We start from the raw sequence: 18,635 nt of genomic DNA on the forward strand, positions 1-18,635 counted from the left end.
TCGTTTTCATTTCTTGAAAGAAGAGCTCATGAGCCAACCCATCATTGAAGAACTGGTATTAAGGTGAGTATAACCAGGCTAAATGATCACCAACGGGCCAAGGGATCCTTCAGGGCTCAGAGCAGAGACGACAGCTGCCTTATCCCAGCCACACCGCTGAGAACTGGACCAGTCCTCCCCCAGATTCCAAAGCCCCCCTTCTTCTCCGCAGCCACATTGTTCTACTGTTACATCATCAGCCTGCAGGGGCAGGACAGGTGCTGGATAGATCATGGCCATCCCTCCAGCTGCCCCACACACATCCTAGACACTTCCACATGGCATCTGGGAGCTCCAGTCCAACTCTAGGATGGGAGTACTCTGGGGTAACTGCACTTCCTGTCTGACTTCTATTAGCCTCTTTCCTCTCTCCTGTGGATTACATTCACTCTGACAGCCTTGAGTCAGACACCCTTCCCAGCTATCAGGAAGCCAGGCTGCTCCCACTTACCAGCATTACTTATACCTCCTCCTCACCTCTGGTCTCAGAGAACCACACGAATACATGTCTCCACCCCGCAGATCTGATCCTGGTTTTGTCTTCCCTTGCTTGTGACTCATTTGACAAAAGATTCTGTGTCCTGAGATTCTGGTCTTACTCCTAGTCTAGAAACCCTTGAATAGGTTGGTGATGAGAATATGAGGGTGTGTGTGTGTGCATGTACCTGTGCTCACTTGGTCATTGCATGCCCAGGGCACAGGGGACATTATTCATGGAGCAGGACTTGGTACCACCCTGCCTTCCAAATTAGGGAACTGACATGCATAAGGAAAATGAAGGAGCAACCAGGGAAGTAACCTCCCACAGCAGGAAGGATGCCTCTCAGTCCTGCATGCCTTATTCAAATGAGATTCTGGGAAGTCATTCTTCCATGATCATTTACTCAGTAAGCCATCAGAGAGGACCCAGTGACATGGGGTGGAGGGAGGGAAGAAGGTACTGGAAATAGCCATGTAAGACTCAGCCACTCATTGTGATTCAGAGCCTGTCCATTCCTTCTCCCTATGTGAGAAGGCAGCTGGAGACAGGGCTCAAAGGAGAATGGACCTTCGAAAAAGAGAAAGCCTGTTTCCAGGGGGCAAAGGAAGCCATTAGGAGCTGGAAGGAGGAGGTCTGGTTGGAGAAGCCAGGCTTCACAAAAGTGCGTTTCCAGCCTTAGCAACAAAGCCAGTGTTAGCTATGCGACTGTGATGAGAATCACCTAAACCCTCTGGAATTCAGATCTCCCATTGGTTAAAAAAAAAAATGGGGGTGTCCATTTCAGCTATAACTTCTGATTCTAAAGTGGTGAATGAATATGTTTGGAAAGCCCAACTTGGGATGAAAGAAGGAAGTTCACAGTTAAAGACTGAGACTTACAAAAGGGATAATGAAAGATAATTGTGGAGCCAGTGGTCTGAAATTGCTCAGAAAACTCTTTGGGGGGTTGAGAACCTGTTGGAGCCAAGACAAGTACAGAGCAGGAAAGTGGACCAGGTTTGGGCAGAGGGGAGGCAGGGATAGATCCAGAAAGCAATGCCCCCTAAATTTGTCTCAAGCCAATTCTCTGCTTAGAAATCAGCTGGTACAGCCCAGAGATCCAAGTAACCTGGAAGCTATTAATTCAAATGACAGGAATCTGTGCACTCTTTTATGTTTTGTACTTTAGAGGGTAAAGGGTTAGTTTGTTTCTCTGGAGTTACATAGTTTCTCTGAGACTATGAAGTTTCCTAGTTGAAAAATGTTGTTAGAGCGTCACGGTAAAGAACCCGCCGGCCAACGGATGATACACAGGAGACGCGGGTTCGATCCCGGAATCGGAAAGATCCCCTGGAGAAGGGAATGGCAACCCACTCCAGTATTCTTGCCTGGAGAATCCCATGGACGGAGAAGCGTGGCGGGCTACAGCGCAAGGACTCGGACACGACTGAAGGGACTTAGCACGCAGGCACGCACGAGCTTAGGATAGAGAAGGGATCAGGGCGCCCCTAGTGGCAGAGCTTGGTGATTGGCAGCAGCAGTACCGCTTCAAGACGGTGCAGAGGCTGCAGGCAAAGTGAAGCAACTGGAAAGAGGCGGTGGGGGGGCACTATAAGTAACGGATACACCACCAGCCCCCTCCCGTATTGACTCGGAAGAAACAGGACAGGTGACCTCGGAAGCTTTGCAGCAGAAAGGCGCTTTAGAAGATAATCCCCAGGGGGAAAAGACTAGAAGCCCAGAGCACAGGAAGCTAGGAGCCAGCAGGCAGGGGAGGAGAGAGAAGAGGGGAGGAAAGATATCCCTTTCCACGGATGTGCCTTGGCCCCAGCCCAGGCAAAGGGGGGCAGATTTTCTGTCTAGTCCCAAGCCCCTGCATCTGCCACCTTGTTTACCTCGTGCCTATTTATAGTTGCAGGCTCCAAGCCCGGCATGGGACTCTGCAATTTATGTGACTATAAACCTCCAAAGGGCACTGGATGCTGGCAGGGCATGGATAAAGACAGGGGCAGGCCTCTCAAGGTCAAAATGGCCACCCTCCCAACCCTGTTGACCTTACACTCCACTAAAGAGCAAGAGGTCATAAGACTAGGCTCAGGCAAAGAAGCCATGCGTGGAAAGACACAGTCACCTCTTTGCCTCTTCCTACCCTGAGCTGGTTCAGTTTAGGATTGCAAGCAAGTTAGAGAGGACCTGTTTGGTTTGGTTTTCCCTTTGGGAGGTCGTTGGGAAGCTCTGGATAGGAGGGTGGATCTCATCAGGGGCTGACTGATTTTGGAGAGAGTGGCTGAATCTAGCCTTCTGGGAGGGAGGGGAGAAAGGAGCTCTGCCACCCAACTCTCACCTGCCCATCCTCTTAACATCAGAAGAGAAGAAAAATCCTGATGGCTCAGACAGTAAAGAATTTGCCTGAAATGTGAGTTCGATCCCTGGGTTGGGAAGATCCCCTGGAGAAGGACATGGCAACCCACTCCAGTATTCTTGCCTGGAGAATTCCATGGACAGAGGAGGCTGGCGGGCTACAGCCCATGGGGTCCCAAAGAGTCAGACACAGCTGAGTGACTAACACTTTCAGAGTTATTCCTGGCCACTGGCTTCCTTCTGGGAAGGCCTTGGAAGGCCTGAGCCAGCCCACCTCTCACTGAGGACAGGATATGCTGGTCTACCAGCACCTGGGCCTCTGATCACCATGAGATTCTGCTCAAGCAGAATGGCCTGAAGCCTTCCCTTTAGAGGCAACCACTACTTAGCCTCTGGCTGACTGTCTACTTCTTGTCTCTCTCCATTGCCTGATACCCAGCCCCACCATGTGTTCTCCCCCCACTGCTTCCCCTAAAAGTACCCCACACTGTGCTTGCCAACCCTGCTCCCTCTGCTATCCCAGCCTCCTGATGTGCCCTCCCCCTCAAGCCCTTTGCACTAGTCTTCACCCCATGATTTATCACAGAAGTATGGAGGCTGGACATAGCTCAGCTCTGTGTGTGTGCATGTGTGTGCGTGTGTGTGTGAGTATAAGGATGTCCTGGGTAAGTGGACAGTCGCAAATCATAGGCCAAATGGGTATGAACATGAAGGAGAAGAGAGACCCAAAATGACCTTCTCCTCAACTGTTTTGTTATTTCCTCATCAATCTCTGGTCTGCTGGATAAATCTGAGGGCTTTCAGAGGGGAAGTGCCTCCTTAGAGCCCATGTGACCCTGTGGCCATTTCTGATCCTGCTTTGGCCTTCCCCTCCCCACCACCCTTTCGGGGCTCAGCTGCCTCAGGACTGGACTAAACCTGGTGGGAGGTAAGCAGAGCTGGGGGTCAGGGGTTGCCCAGCTGGGATCAACCCACCAGCAGTGGGAGGGGCATTGAAAAATAATGAACCATCAGTTAATGTGGACTCACTCCCGCCTGGGCCTGGCCTTGGTTTTGGCCTCAGAGAAGGATTGGTCTCTGGGTAAAGTAAGACTCCAGGAAAAAGAAGATGTCCTGGAGTATGGGCCAATTCTCAGACCTGTTCCTCTGTCCTCCTTTCCCATTGCAGCCCACGGGGGATGTGAATGAGGGAACCAAGTCATGTCCTTTCTTCCTCTGAAGAGGGGAGTCAGGGAATGGAAGAGATTCCAGAGAGTCCCTTTTTGCTCACCTATTAGTCCCCTTTTTCTCTCATGCCTTCTGTGGGGTGAGGGTGGGGGAGTCTGGGAGATGGAGGTCGGGGGTGAGGACAGTGTCCAAGGACCCGGGGAGAAATCAGGGACCTGGGTGGGGATATGGGGTTCAGTGGAGAGGAGCTAGGAGGAGGAGCTGGGAGGAGGACAGGGCTGGTCCTCTTGCCCTCTCCCAGAGGGAGGCAGCAGAGGACCATGGGAATTACCCCAACCAGCAGTCAGCAGTTCAGTTCCCTTTGTGTCTCCTGTCCATCATGGACCCTATTCCAAGGGACTCATTCAGATGGAGTTTGTACAATTCCAGTCTATGCCCTTCTGCTGGAGAGAGATTTGGGGATGTCAGCCTGTTTTTGATTTGGCGCCCACAAGCCCCTCTATTCATTCCTAAGCAGGGAATCCTCTCCTCCTTGTCTAGAGCTTAGAAAATATACCTTTGTTCATTCCTCCACCTCCTCAACCTCCCCAATTCCCTACCGCCCTTGGAGACCAAGATCCAGCCCTAAGTCACCACCCTGAAGAGGCCCAGTCTAGCTGAGGGAACTTCTCTGAGCCTGCTGGGCCATGACCAGATGTTCCAGTCTGAGTGTCAGTCTTCCCTAGGGAGTTTTGAATGAGGGTCTGGCCCACACACTCCTAAAGTCTCTTTTCTCCTACCCACATTTAGGTACTCACCAGGCCCACTTACCTGTATATGAGAACCAAGTCAACCTGGAGATGCACAAGGGCAGCAGCTAAGTGGAGGAAATCTCAGGTGTGACCTTGAGTGAGATGAAAAACCAAAGCCTCCCAGGCTAGAACCTCCTGCCAGCATGGCATCTCTCAGCCTGGTTGGAAGCTGGGGGCAGGGGACAGAGCACAGATGGGTGGGGAGGGCACTGATCAAGGAAACTAACATCTCAGTTGCTGAGCTTAAAGTTAGGGAACTAGAAGGAACCCAGAGGCCTCAAAGTTACACCCTGGGGCAGAGAAAACATCTCCTAAGGGGCCACTTGGGCATGGGGTAGAAGGAGCTAGAGACAAAATGGCCTTGGTTTGAGGATGGTCTTATCCAAAAGGAAGGTAAGACTGACCAGGTTTTTCAAGAAGAAAGAGGGCCAAAGAGTTACTTTTGAACCCTTATTCTGGGGTATGGGTGCCTGAGAGAATTGAAGACCTGAACTCTGGGAAGTGGAGCTGGGATCCAACAGGAGCGCATGTGTTTGTAAACCAGTCCAGCAACAGAGAGGCAAAGTGGGGGAGTGGCAGAATGGCACTTTTCTCTCTCACCCAGTCTCCTGTTGTTGGTTCTAGGAAACCTGGGGCTCAGAGCGCTCATGATATAAGGCAGCTGGCACCTTACAGATCTCCTAGCCTAGACCTGTTGTTCAGACAGGGAAGGAGAAGCTCAGAGAGGAAAGGGAGGCCCTAGTTCCCAGACCGTACCAGTGTCTTCAGTCCTGCTTGGCCATCTACCAGCTTTGTTCTTAGACCCCAGATAAACTTATCCGGTGGAACCCCAGGCTGATCTACCTTCCCATAGATTTGTTCCCAGATCAAATGGGTGGGTGGGTGCCCCCTGCCCCACCCACCCCACTGCTGCTTTAGGTTTAGGAAGCCAGATCCTTCCATGTCTGGCTGAGCAAGGAGCCCTGGTTGGGAAATCTCCCTTCTCATTCCTCTTCCAGACTGGGGCTTCTTTGGGGCTCCCTCTGCAGCTTGACATGTTAAAATGTCTTGCCCACTCTGCCTCTGCCTCTCCTCCTTTCTCTCTTCTCCTACCTTCTCTCCCCCCGCCCACTACCCCACCAATCTCTCCCCTAGATAGAGCCCCTGAACTGCTGAGATGAATCTCTGAAGCTCGTGGTTCTGGCCTGTGTTCCTGGTAATTGAGTTGTGGTCCCTGGTCGTGATGGGGGTGGGGTGGAGTGGCTGCCTGCGGTCCAGGCCTCCTCCCACCATGCACAGGCCGCCTTAGCCCACCCCACTGGGATCCAGCAGAGAGGGTAAGGAGGAGGTGGTGAGGCTTCCTCTTCCCCAGTCTGCCTTCTCCAGCTCTCTGCCTCCCCCTCTACCCCTCCCTGCTTCATCTCCAGCACAAATCACATGGTGACAGCCCCATCCAACCTTTGGGGAAGGGTTTGTAAATGTGTCTTCCTTAGCTCTGATCTCCAAATTGTTCCTTTTATTGCATTTGTCACGGTGAAGATTAAAGTCCCTGGGTGGCCTGTACCACAAATCACAGAGTCTGCTCAGGGAGCAACTGCAGGTTGGGAACTGATGGAGGGGTCTGGGCCCTGTTACCACCTGTATGTGTGTGTGTGTGTGTGTGCATGCGTGTGTGTATATGCACACACATGTGTGTGCACTCACAAGCACACACTTCTATCTGTGCTGTGGATTTGTACCCAGGAACAGGAAGATGTGTCCTTGGTGTTGTCATTCTAAGCTGTTGGCCCCCTTTATAGCACAGCTTGTGACCTCTTCCTCCAGGCTGTCTTCCAGGATCACCCCACCCATTCCATGGTGAGCATCGCTATCTCTCCTGTATCTTCCATTAGGCAGGAGCGGAAGCTATGTTCACATCACAGATATTTCAAAATAGCCTTCTGGGTCTCTGGCTGCATCAGTCTCTAGATCCCATCCTGGCAACACTCTGGGTCAAGGGCAGCTAGACCCAAAGCCTCCAAAGAATAGCAGACCTTACCCTGCCCCAGCACCCTTAGACTCTGACATTTTTTCTCATCCTGGGACATAACTGGGTTTAGAGGGGACACAGCTAAGATAGAGGAGACCCAGCTGAGGGACCCAAAGGACAAAAGCTCCCTTGTACACACGCACTGAAAAACAGTCCCTTTCCTTCCCTCTTATGAGGTAGGCTTCCTGCCTGTCCCTCATGCACATTCATAACATTCAAATTTATGCCGTAATCTCCGCCGCTCCATATGTATGAGCCTTTGATGGGTGTTTGGGTTTATGGGATGCACCCAGCCCTCCGTTCCCTCGCCCGCCCACCGCCTCCAACCACTGCAAAGACGCTCGTACATAATTGACATCGGCAGATTCTTTCATTATACAAGATTTAGCATCTGCTCGGGGATCGCTCGCTCCTCACTCACTATAGATGACTTTTCCCTGCGTTTCCTATTATCAATTCAAATTAGCCCCATTTCCCCACCGACCAGTGCAGCGTTTACACTTGACAGTGAGGAAACAGCAAGGCTGTAACGGGCTTCTCAATTATTTAGGCCCAGTTAGGCCAGGACCCAGAAAGCCTCAACAAGGGGGTAGGCAGAGGTGGGGTCATCATAGCAGGGAGAATAGGGTCACCAAGACTTCGTCTCTGTCTGGCCTTCTTATAGCCTTGCACCCTCACTTTCCACCCCGGGGAAGGCTTCCTCTCCCATCTGGGTCTCTAAGGGGTGGGGTAGCCCCTTGCTGTCCACCCACTACTCAGCAGCAGGTTTTCTCCCTCCATCCCACCTTCCCTATCTCTCATTCCATCCATATTGGCTCCACCTGTGTACCTAATGGACTACCAGCGTAAACCAAAGAAGAGGTATTAGCAGCAGCCAGGCTCTGACCCTCTCCCCTTAAGATGTCTATCTTTCAGTGCATCTCTGTGAAGATCTGAGGTAGTGTGGCCTAGGAGTTCAGAGATCACAGCCAAAAAAAGAAACAGGCATCAGGGAAAGACATTGAAATCATGGCATGCAGCCCTAAGAAGAGAGAGAAACACACCCAGAAAAGGAAAGATGTATGAGAGCCTAAGGGAGCTGACAGAGATGCCTCTGGGGCTTGGGGAGAAGGCACAGGAAAGCAGAAGGCCTGGGTGAGGCCCTTTTTCAGGCCACGCTGGCTACACAGAGCTGTAATTAGGTCAGTGCTGCCCACCCACTAGTCTGACTAGTCCAGGCCCGGTCTCCTGTAGTAACTCGTGGGTCCCCTGAGCCCACTAAATGGCCTAAGTACAGGGCAGAAGCTCCAAGTCAGCGAGGCACTGGGCCTAGGTCCTGATTCCAGTCAACCCATCTCAAGGGGGGTGCCTCCCTCACCCATCTCCTTGGTCCCTCCCCTCCAGCCCCCAGCCCCTCCCCTTCCCCAGCCCAGATCAGCTTCCAAGGACAGATGTGGGGGAGAGGAGGTGGCAGGCAGGGTCTGAGAGGCTCTGGGATTAGAGGGGTCTTTCCCATGCTCAGCTTCTTCGGAATCAAAGAATTCCTCCATCTGATTGGATTTACCCTAAGTCACAGGCGTGTGGGACCTTCTTTCCCTCAGCAACAGCTGGAAACAGCCCTAAATATGATTAATTAGAGCTGTAAAAAGTCCCGGACACAATTAAGATTTATGTGTGTGTGTGTGTGTGTGTGTGTGTGTGTGTAGAGGGGTCAGGAGTGGGGGGAGTGGGGTGGATTACCAGCTACATCTAGTGCCCTCCAAGGAGAGTAGAATGACATTTCCTTAGAGACATTCCTCTGACATCCATTTCAGGCAAGGGTCATTTTATCTGGCTTCCAGCTTCTGAGCAGATTAGCCCCTTTCACTGTCCCAGGGGTACTGCTTGATTTTCTGCTTTATTCCTTGATAAGGGGGGAGGGCGCATGGTTTCTGGGGCAGGTGCCTCATTTCTCTTCCCTCTACCACAAGCAGAATGTCCTCTGCCAAACCTCAGTTCCTCTTGCTGGGTCATTCTAGGGATCAGGGACATATGTGCAAATTTCAACATAGCTCCTTAGACACAAGCCCAGAGGGATGTAAAATAGGAACCTCAGAGGAAGCTGAATAAATGAACTGCCAGCCAAGCTTCCTGCCCTGGGAGATATCTCACTTTCATCCTCTAAGACAGGACAGAGGTCATCTCTTTGGACTCCCCCCTCCCCACTGCCCCTGTACCTCTAAGATGACAAAAGCTTATTCAGTGAGTCCTCTCCTGCCTCTTCTGTGATTTGGGTAATTGTTCCCAAAGATGTGGACATCCCAGCTTTGATAAGATGCTGGTGATGATCAATGTTATTTATAATCCTGAAAGGGAAGGAGACAGGAGCACAGACAATTCCCTCCAGTGAATCATCTGAAAATCAGTTCTCAAGAATCTTTGAAGGAGCACTTGATTTTAATTTATTTTCTTTATTACAATGGATCGATAGTCTGTTTTGCTGAAATAACTGAGCCCAGGAAGAGGTTGCCTAGGTTCTGGCACCGATGGCCAAAGATGTAATGGACCAGAGGAGTGTGGAAAAGTCCCAGACTTGGCATCTCCTCTCAGAACCCTTCCAGGGTTAATGGCCTGAGTGCCGGGGGCCTCTGGTTTATGGCTGAGTCCCCAGCGGAGGGATCTAGGAAGGCTTAGAGCTGCTGAGTGGTCTTTGGGAGAGAGCCACCATGTATACTGATTGAGTTCATAACAAGCAGGGACCTAAACCACTGGGATTGTAATTCATCATCCTGATATCAAGGCCAAGGAGTATGTGGACACTGCTTGTCAATCCTCAGCCCCGATATAGGCCTGCTGTGAGTGTCAAAAGCAAGAGGGATGTTCCAGGGGCCCTGGATGCATGTGTGTTGGCTCTACCATAGGGGTCAACTGTGTGGTGTGCTCCCCCACCATTTCCATTTACACCCTTTGGGCTTTACAGTGTATCCAATGGCACCCCACTCCAGACTCTCGCCTGGAAAATCCCATGAGCAGAGGAGCCGGGTAGGCTGAAGTCCATGGGGTCACTAAGAGTCGGACACAACTGAGCGACTTAACTTTCACTTTTCACTTTCATGCATTGGAGAAGGAAATGGCAACCCACTCCAGTGTTCTTGCCTGGAGAATCCCAGGGACGGGGAGCCTGGTGGGTTGCCGTCTATGGGGTCGCACAGAGTCTGACACGACTGAAGCGACTTAGCAGCAGCAGCAGCAGCACCATCAGGGAGAGAGGGAAGTGGGCGCAACGGGGTGAGCAACAGACTTGGGTCCCAGTGGGCAAAACGAGGAGAAGGCAGAGAGTGGGAGATTGGCAAGAGGTGGGCAGGAAAGCAAGCTGAGGATGAGCAGCTCCTCTGTGAGTGTCCTATGCTCTGCTCCTTTGGGCCTGATGGTGGTGTTTACACAGAAGGCTCCATGTATCTTTGTAGCTTAGTGTGTCTCTGTATGTGTTGTCTCTCTACTCTTGTGTCAATACTTTGTGACCCTATGGCTAGGGATAAGTGTGTCACCAGAAAGATCAAGAAACTAGGGAGTTATGCAATAGATCAAAATCAGACTTCCTTGGATTTCCTGAGCACAGTATTTGAAACATGAAATTGAATGCCTTTAGGAGAGGCAGTGCCTTTGAGCCATAGATCCCACCACTCCCTATTGCTTTCCACTGGTTGCTTCACATTAATATAATCTGCCTGGTACTGCAGTCTTGAGTCTGTGACCACTTGAAAGGAAGGAGATATGCTACTATTGGTCCATGAATTGTCTCCTGAATAATTAGTCTCCTTCAGAGACAAAGGTTGGAATCCAACTACCACCAGATTTCCTGGAAATGAGGGTTACCGGGAACCACTTTTTTTTTTTTCTTTTCAGAGTCAGGAACACCTTTATTGAGGGAAGGAAACAAGTCTCATCTTTCTACGAGAGAGAGGTTCAAAATTATATAGGTGGGATTGGAACCCAGGCTGCATCAGTGGGACTCTTTGCACACTGCCTCTTCCCTTTTCCAAGTCAGTTCTGAGCTGAGGTAGAGCTGAGATATGAGAGAGGCCAAGGGAGAAAAAAACACAGAGACCCTGAGGGACTCATTTCAAGCTGGTGTGCCCTGGACATGGGCCTCTGCCAGAGGATGGAGGGGGTTTGGGATGACACCCTGATGGGATGGTTGTTGGGGAGACTGATTGCTCAAACAGCCCAATCTGTGGTCTCACAGGAAGGCAGGGCCCCCTTCCTGTCCAGTATCATATCACCACCCTGCTCCATCCTCCATCTTTCTGGGAGAAAGGCAAACTTGGGGACCTAAAGAAGGGTAGACTCTTTTTTGTTCTCGAAGCTTAGAAGAGGTAGCTGGGAATGTGTGAGGCTTGATTTGGGTCTGGGGTTAGGACTTGCTCTTTGTTCCTGCTCCACCTTGGTAATCAGCCTTCCAGAACTCTCAGTGGATCCTTTAGGGTAAGGCCCCTGGGGGGACCAAAGTAGCATCAGATCTACCCTTGGGATCCCCCATTCAACTAGCAGCTTCCAGAGTAGGAATCCTGATACAAGCCTTTCATTTGACTTCCAAGAAGCCTAGGATAGAAATGGGGAGGGACTAAAGGGTGCCTTAGAGGTTATGTAAGGGAGTAAGTATTTTGTAGTTATTTATTGAGCATTTATTTTGTGCCAGATATTGGGTTGAGTATTTTACATACTATATCTCAATCATCCTCTGAGGAATGTATTACTTACTTTATCTTAGTACTCAGATAAAAGAAACTGAAGGTCTAGGAAGTTAAAAGCCACACAGCTATTATGTGGTGAATCTGATTAAATTTGAATTTCAAATAAACAGTAGTTTTTGTTTTTGTTTTAAGCATAAATACCCAAGAAAGCATGGGTACACTTTTGCTAAATTTGTTGTGTATTTGAATTCAAATTTGATGGAGCACCCAGCATTTTCTCTGGCAATTCTAGGACCTGCAACAGTCCCCCAGGAAGCCCTGAGGGAAACAGGCCTGAAGTAGAAGGAAATGCCGTGGACAGAGGAGCCTGGAGGCTCTAGTCCAAGGGGTCTGCAAAGGATTCAGACTCGACTTAGCAACTAAACAACAGCAGCAAATGGTGGTCTAAGCTTAATAGACTGCTTAGGCTGCAAAGACAGCCCCTTTCTTTCTTGCTGATTGTCGCTGATGCCTCACAGAGCAGGGCAGGGCTTGGAGTCTGGGCTCACCTTCTGCCCCGCCCCCCTCCCAACCCGCTCTGCACTGGGGGTGTCAGAGGTCACACCCGTTCATCAATTGATGGGTTGCTCAGTAGGAAGCGGCAGACCACAGGTCTGCACAGCCGGGAACCATGAAAGAAATTTAAAATTAAAAATGTCAAGAAATGTGAGACGGCAAAAAGGCGCTTAAGCAGTCATCACGGGAAAAATTAAAACTCCTCACATTTATCGTCCGGTTTCGCACTGAATTATACAATGGGGGGCGGGGTGGGGTCCACTGGAGAGCCCGTCCAAGGTTTCCAGCCTCTGAAGGTCTAGCCCAGCCCTCCCTCCAGGGCGGGCCTAGCTCTGGGCTGGCCTGGCGGATGAAGGATGTGGGATCGACTCCTGGCCCGCATCCCAGGCTCTCGCGCCCCGCTCTCCTCCCACCTTCCATCAGACCCCATTCTTGGACCACACGCTGGTCCTGCCCGGGCTTCCACTCCGGTTGGGGTCCGCCCTCCTCCGCAGGCTGAGCTCCGCGCGGCTCCACCCCAGGCTCCACCGCCTGCTCCAGCGCTCGCTCAGGCGTCAGCTCCGGTTCAGGCTCGGGCTCCCACTCCCGGCACGGCTGGTTCCGCTTGCTCGGGGCGTCTCCCTACTGAAGAATTATGTTGCATAAAGCAGCCGCCACCATCTTGAACTGGCAGTGAACTTTGCTTTCTACATATAAATACAGATAGCAATCACACCCCAATCAGCGCTGAGGCTTCAGGGCATCATCTCAGCAACTCTAACTTTCCCATTACGATAATGTGATTTTCACTCAGTCTATAATATCACCAGCCATGAATAAAGCAACTGGCTCTTTCTGTCTCTCTCCTCCCTCCCCCCTTTCTCTGCCTCTCTCCCACCCTCCTCAGTCTCTTTCCCTCCCTGGCGCCCGCCTCTTCTGTCTCTCTCTGAAACCCCTCCTGGTGTCAGTCTCCATCTGTATCTCTGCATCTCTGAGCATCTCGGCCTTCCTCTCCCAGTCTCTCCTTCCTTCTCCTCTGGGACTCACCTTCCCTAAATACCAAAGACAGGGATGTGCAGTCCTCCTGGGACTCGGTAAAGTTCTGTTCCCCAGCTCTGCCATCATCTGCCTTTGCCTGAAGGTGAGAAAGTCTGTGGGATCGGAGGTGGTGGGGGTGGCCTACAAGGCTTTGGGAAGGTGATGAGACGGGGAGGGGAGGCCAGGACTTGGCTGTCTCCCTTCTCTCTCTTTCTCTTTCCTTAGGTAACAGGAAGGCTGTCTGTGAGAATTCCCATCAGGAACTGAAGCATCCAGCAAGGAGAGCTGAAAACTGCCTTCTTAGGAAAGAGTCCTGGCGGTCTTCTGGATACTGGGGGCCCCAAACCCAATCAGGTTCCAAGTGCCAGACTATTGTAAGTACATCCAGCTGGTGAGAGGATACTCTAGAGAGCCCTGGGGAAAAGAAGAACCTGCCCAACCTTCTAGGGCTACTTCTGAGTACCCTGTGCCATGCACTTGGCTATTCAGGCTAGTGCTGCCTTTGCAGGACGTGTGTTAAAAGTCCTCAGACAGGGGACTTCCCCAGTGGTCCAGTGGTTAAGAGTCTTCTGCCTTCTAATACAGGGGATGTGGGTTCAATCCTTGGTCGGGGGAACTAAGATCCCACTTGCCACAGGGTGTGGCCAAAAAGTAAAAAAAAAAAAAGTCCACAGACAGTTTTTATCAAGGTGTCAGCCACCCTGTCAGAGCTCCTGGAAAGGCCTTCTCTTGCCTTTGTGGACATTCTCTAGGATGGTGGTAGTGCTAGTTAGGGGGTTGTCTGTGCTGGTGGTTCCTTTATCCATCCCCCTGGGTTTGTATTCCAGTTCTTTCACCTACTAGCTTTGAGGCCATGAACAATGCTCTTAACTTCTCTAAGCTTCAGTGTCCTCATCTATAAAGTAAGACTAATTATAGTACCTATCTAGTGAACAAAGTAATGTGTATAAAGTGCTTAACACAGTATTTGGCACATTGTTCAATAAATGTTAGCTATTATTATTACTATTAGAAACTACTGGATAATGCCACATATATAAAGCAGTACATCATAGAAATTATGAGCCTGGGTTTTTAGAGTCAGACTGAATTTGGGTTCTAGCTTAGGCACTTACCAGCTCTGTGACCTTAGAAAAGTCGCTTAGCCTCTCTGAGACTCAGTTTCCTCATCTGTAACAGCAGTAATAATAGTCCCTTCTTCATAGTGTTGTTGTAAGGGTTACTCGGGCTAATCTAGTGCTTGGCACAGTGCTGACATAATCCACAGGCTCTAGAAGGATTAGTGATTAAGGGTCAGACATGGCACATCCAGCCATGAATGAGGCAAACACTGTGGTTGTTCTGTGGCTTATTCTCTGGGCCCTGACCTTTTCTATTGCTCAAGACCATTGATGGTCTTGATCTTTCACTTCTGTGGAGGTTGAGGGTTTGCTTTAATTTCCCTGGCTGTTAAATTTTGCACCTTTTCGGCTGCCCACCTAGCAGAGGAGTGGAACTAGAATTCCTGCTTAGCCCCTTTGCTAGGTAAGAGTGGTGAGAGAAGGGGCTTTTGAATGCTCTGTCTTAGGCAAGGGTGACAGTGTCCAGAAGGCAACTCTGGGACGCGCTCCTTAAGGAAGGGGTGACAAATTAGAATCGGACATCTGCATTCTGTCCATTTCTGTGTTTCTGTTTATGGATTCATATCTTTGTTTCATTTATTTATTTATTTTTGGTTTCTCCCTGAAGATTTCTATGGAGGCATTCCCAGCCTGATCTCAAATGCAAGAAGGGAACGAAGACTCTGCTCACCTCCGTTGGGCCCTGAAGGCGAGACAATCAGAGCTCCCAGCTCTGGGGCCTGGAGATGCAGAGCCAGAGGAGGAACCTAGGACCACAATGTCTGGCCAGTGGGTTATTTGGATCTCTTTGCTCAAACCTAGCCTCTTTGCTTGGCTCCCGGAGGAAGGAAGCTACCCTTCAAGATCCAGAGCCATAAGCCAAAGCAGTCTTAAACAAGTGTTTCAGCCAAGGGAACTTGAGCTTAAGAGTCTGGTCTCCTCCCTCCTCACCCCACTTCTCAAAGACAAAAAAGACATAGTCCATACCATCCATATGGTCACAATCCAGTGGGGGCATGAAAATAAGAAAGTAAAGCAGGAGTGAGAGACAACGACAGGCTGCAGTGAGGACAAAAAACAGAACAGGGGTCAGTTCAACCTAACACTTCCTAGAGGAGCTGGTGCTTCAGCTAATTTGTAAATGTGGGCAGAATATAAGGGGGAAGGGAAGGAAGGGCCCATAAGGCAAGGGGAATGGCATATACAAAAGCCTTGGGGCATCGAACAGCATGGCTCATTTGGAGACCTGCTGTACAGAGGGTGGGGTGGAGAGGTCACTCTGGGGGAGGCCGGGGGCAGGGGACAGATAGTAAAGGGCCGTGGGCAGTTGTGCTTTTATAGGGGAGGGCATTAGTAGGGGAATGACTTGCATTTCAGATAACTAGCTCTGAAGAAGATGAAGAGAACGAAGATGGGAATGTAGCCAGAAACACTGGAGGCTGGGAGGTCAGTAAGGAGGCTCCTACAACTGTGCAGGCGAGAGACAAAGAGGACCCGAGCTGTGGCAGTGGGGTTGGGGGTCCTGAGACTGGGGAGAGCCTTACAAGGGCATGGACAGGATTTTGTCCAGTGGTTGGAGGTGGGATGTGATGGGGGAGAGGATTCCTGGATGACACCCTTGGGTGAATGATTGGGAGTGATGGAGGTGGGGAACAGAAGGAGTGGAAGGGGTTTGGGGCGAAGGCAAAGTACTAAGTTCTAAAAAATAAATAAATAAAAAATAATAAAATAAAAAAAAAATGCTGAGTTCTGACTGGGACATGTACCCACTTGGGGGATCCAGAGTACATCTCAGCAAAGATACCCTGGAAGTTATAAGGCTATTAAGAATAATTTTATGTCCATACATTTGGAAATGAAGATGTCTGGTACGGAGTTGGAAATGGGTGTGTGGAATTCAAGAGAGAAGCCTTGTCAGGATATATGGATTTGAGAGTCACCAGTATATGGATGTGTATTACAACCATGGGAAGGAGGTCAGCTACTTGGGAAAGACATGAGAAGAGAAGAGGGCCAAGAATAGTCTTGGGGAGTATCAACACTTAGAGGAGTGTGTGGTTTTCAACCTTGGCAGCACATTTTGATGAGCCAGGGAATTTGAAAAGCACCAGTGTCTGGGCCCCACCCCAGAACAACTAACTAGATCTGAAACTCTGGGGATGACCTGTAAAATTCGTCATGCATGCGTGCTAAGTTGCTTCAGTCCTATCGGACTCTTTGTGACCCTATGGACTGTAGCCCACCAAGCTCCTCTGTCCATGAGATTCTCCAGGCAAGGATACTGGAGTGGGTGGCCATGCCCTCCTCCAGGGGATCTTCCCAATCTAGGGATCAAACCTGGGTCTTCTGGTCTCATGCATTGGCAGGCAGATTCTTCATCACCAGTGCCACCTGGGAAGCCCAAGAGTCCCTCAGGTGATTCTAAAATGGAGCGAACCAGTGACTGGGAGGGCAGAGGAACATGGCTGGCAAAGACTGAGAAGGAATATTCAGAAAGGATTTTGAGGAGGGAGAGTTCCAAAGCATCAGATGATGCAGAATAACAGCAGGTGAACCCTACCTGGCACTCATGCTCTGTCAGGGCCTTGACATGAACTCACTGAATACTCCCAGAGGCTTGATGAGGCAGGTGCTAATATTTTCATCGCCGTTTTAGAGATAAGGAAACCAAGGCACAGGGATGTTAAGTACTTGCCCAGAGTCACACTACTAGTAACCAGAAACCAGGATTCAAGTCCCGGTAGCTGACTACTGAGTCTGTGCTCCTAACCGCTAGCCCACCTTTCCCGCCAAGGGTGAAGTGAGGTGAGCACTGCCGGGTTCTAGCCCTTAGCTGGTCCATATAGCCTTCCAAGGGGCCCACTGTTCTCTTCTCTCTTCCCCTCTTTCTGTCTTTCTCTCTTTCCCTTTTTCATCCCTCCCTACATCACTAAGGCAGCTTCCCTTCGTCTCTCTGGCCTTGCCCTGGCTGACAGGCCAGGTAGAGCTGGTTCTCCTCTTTGTTGATGAGACCACACTGTCTGCCCCTAACTGGGTGGCTACAACCGTGAGCACATGGCCGGTAGCCTCTTCATTCATCATGCTGAGCTGAGCATCCTTTTGAGGTCTTCACAGTCTGGAAGAGGGTGGGGAGTTGGGGTGATACAGAAGAAATAAAGGCTCTGACAGTCCTGGGAAGTAAGTCTTTCTGGGGAGTTGATACTGTGATAGGTACTAAGGAGGAAAAGAGACTGGAATCCACGTTCACATGGAGGGAATATCAGCCTCGTCAGACACCTGGGACACCCCTCTGCACAGCTCCTGCCTGATTCCCCCAGGCCTGGAGGCAGTGGTTCTCAACCAGCCTGCATGTTAAAATATCAAAACATACTGCAAGGACCACCTTCTGAACAACTGGAATCTCCAGGGATAGGACCCAGGCGCTGATAGATTTAAAAAGGTCCCCAGGGGATTTCAGTGTAGCCAGAATTGAGAACCACAACGTCAAGAAAAGAGCTCTGGATAAGTATAACAAGATAGTGCTTCTAACTCTCACTTTATCATTTCGTAGCTGGTGATCTTGGATAGTCCATCAGACCTCTTTGAGCCTTAGTTTCCCATCTATAAAATGGGAGTAGTAACTTGACCCTGCCTATATTATACAAATTGTTATGTTGCTCAGGTAGACTGTTGAATGTAGTATATTTTGTTAATTATATAGGGCATTATATAAAAGTGAGGTGGAATTAACCTATATAGACACAAATAGATGCAGGTGTTCACTTAGCACACTAGGGGCACTTGAGTGAGAACACATACACACACGCGCGCATACGACAGACAGCAGTTGGTTGGGCTCTGAAAGCAGAACTGTGGTTCTCTAGACTTGGCCTTTTATGTTTTTAGCCTTCAGAATATGCCATTAAAATATGGAGCATTGATCTGGGTGTGTGTGTGTGTGTGCATGTGCACACACGCACAAATGTATGTGTTTAAATGATTGCTAAAGTGTGGCATCATTTGAGTCTGCCTGTCAGCCTATCAGAAACGTCATCTATAACCTTCACTGTTTGCAGTTTAATCTCCCCTGCCTCCTCGAGGGCCCTGTTCTGACATTTTAAACCCCATAAATGACAGTAGTGCTCTAAGCCATTTTGAAAAAAGCCAAGCATTTGGAAAAAACACATAGAGACATATCCCTAAATTCCCCTTCCCCTGAACACATGCTCACTCACGCTCATAAGTGGAATCACACACATGCTCATACCCTGCACTGGCCAATTTAGGAGAAGTCACAGATATGGGCCAACATAAGCACACGTGTGTGATGGCAGGACACAGGTGCATGAAAGCCCAGTCGTGTATCTGGGGCCTTTGTATATGCTCCAGTGGGCACACGGCAAACACAGCTTTCTGCTCCTATCAAGTCCTATTCATTCAAAGCTCCTTTGCTTTGAAAGATAATTGAAGAATCCAAGCTCCTTGGAAGGCTGGTACTGGGAACAG

The 18,635-nt window shown here is 50.0% G+C and overlaps 1 long non-coding RNA gene across 2 annotated transcripts; it reads left to right on the plus strand.

Annotated features, from left to right (window-relative positions):
* The first annotated feature begins 207 nt into the window (after nt 1–207).
* On the plus strand, nt 208–16,349 carry LOC133239308 (uncharacterized). 2 transcript variants are annotated; one of them, XR_009733791.1, is made up of 5 exons: nt 208–365; nt 4,817–4,903; nt 13,276–13,424; nt 14,779–14,939; nt 15,528–16,349. It is a non-coding gene; the product is annotated as an uncharacterized LOC133239308 (long non-coding RNA). The 2 variants fall into 2 exon arrangements; XR_009733790.1 differs by lacking the exon at nt 15,528–16,349 and having other exon boundaries at nt 209–365; nt 14,779–15,066.
* Nucleotides 16,350–18,635: the final 2,286 nt, after the last annotated feature.

This window comes from Bos javanicus, chromosome 26 (genome assembly GCF_032452875.1).
Source record: "Bos javanicus breed banteng chromosome 26, ARS-OSU_banteng_1.0, whole genome shotgun sequence".
NCBI lineage: Eukaryota > Metazoa > Chordata > Mammalia > Artiodactyla > Bovidae > Bos > Bos javanicus.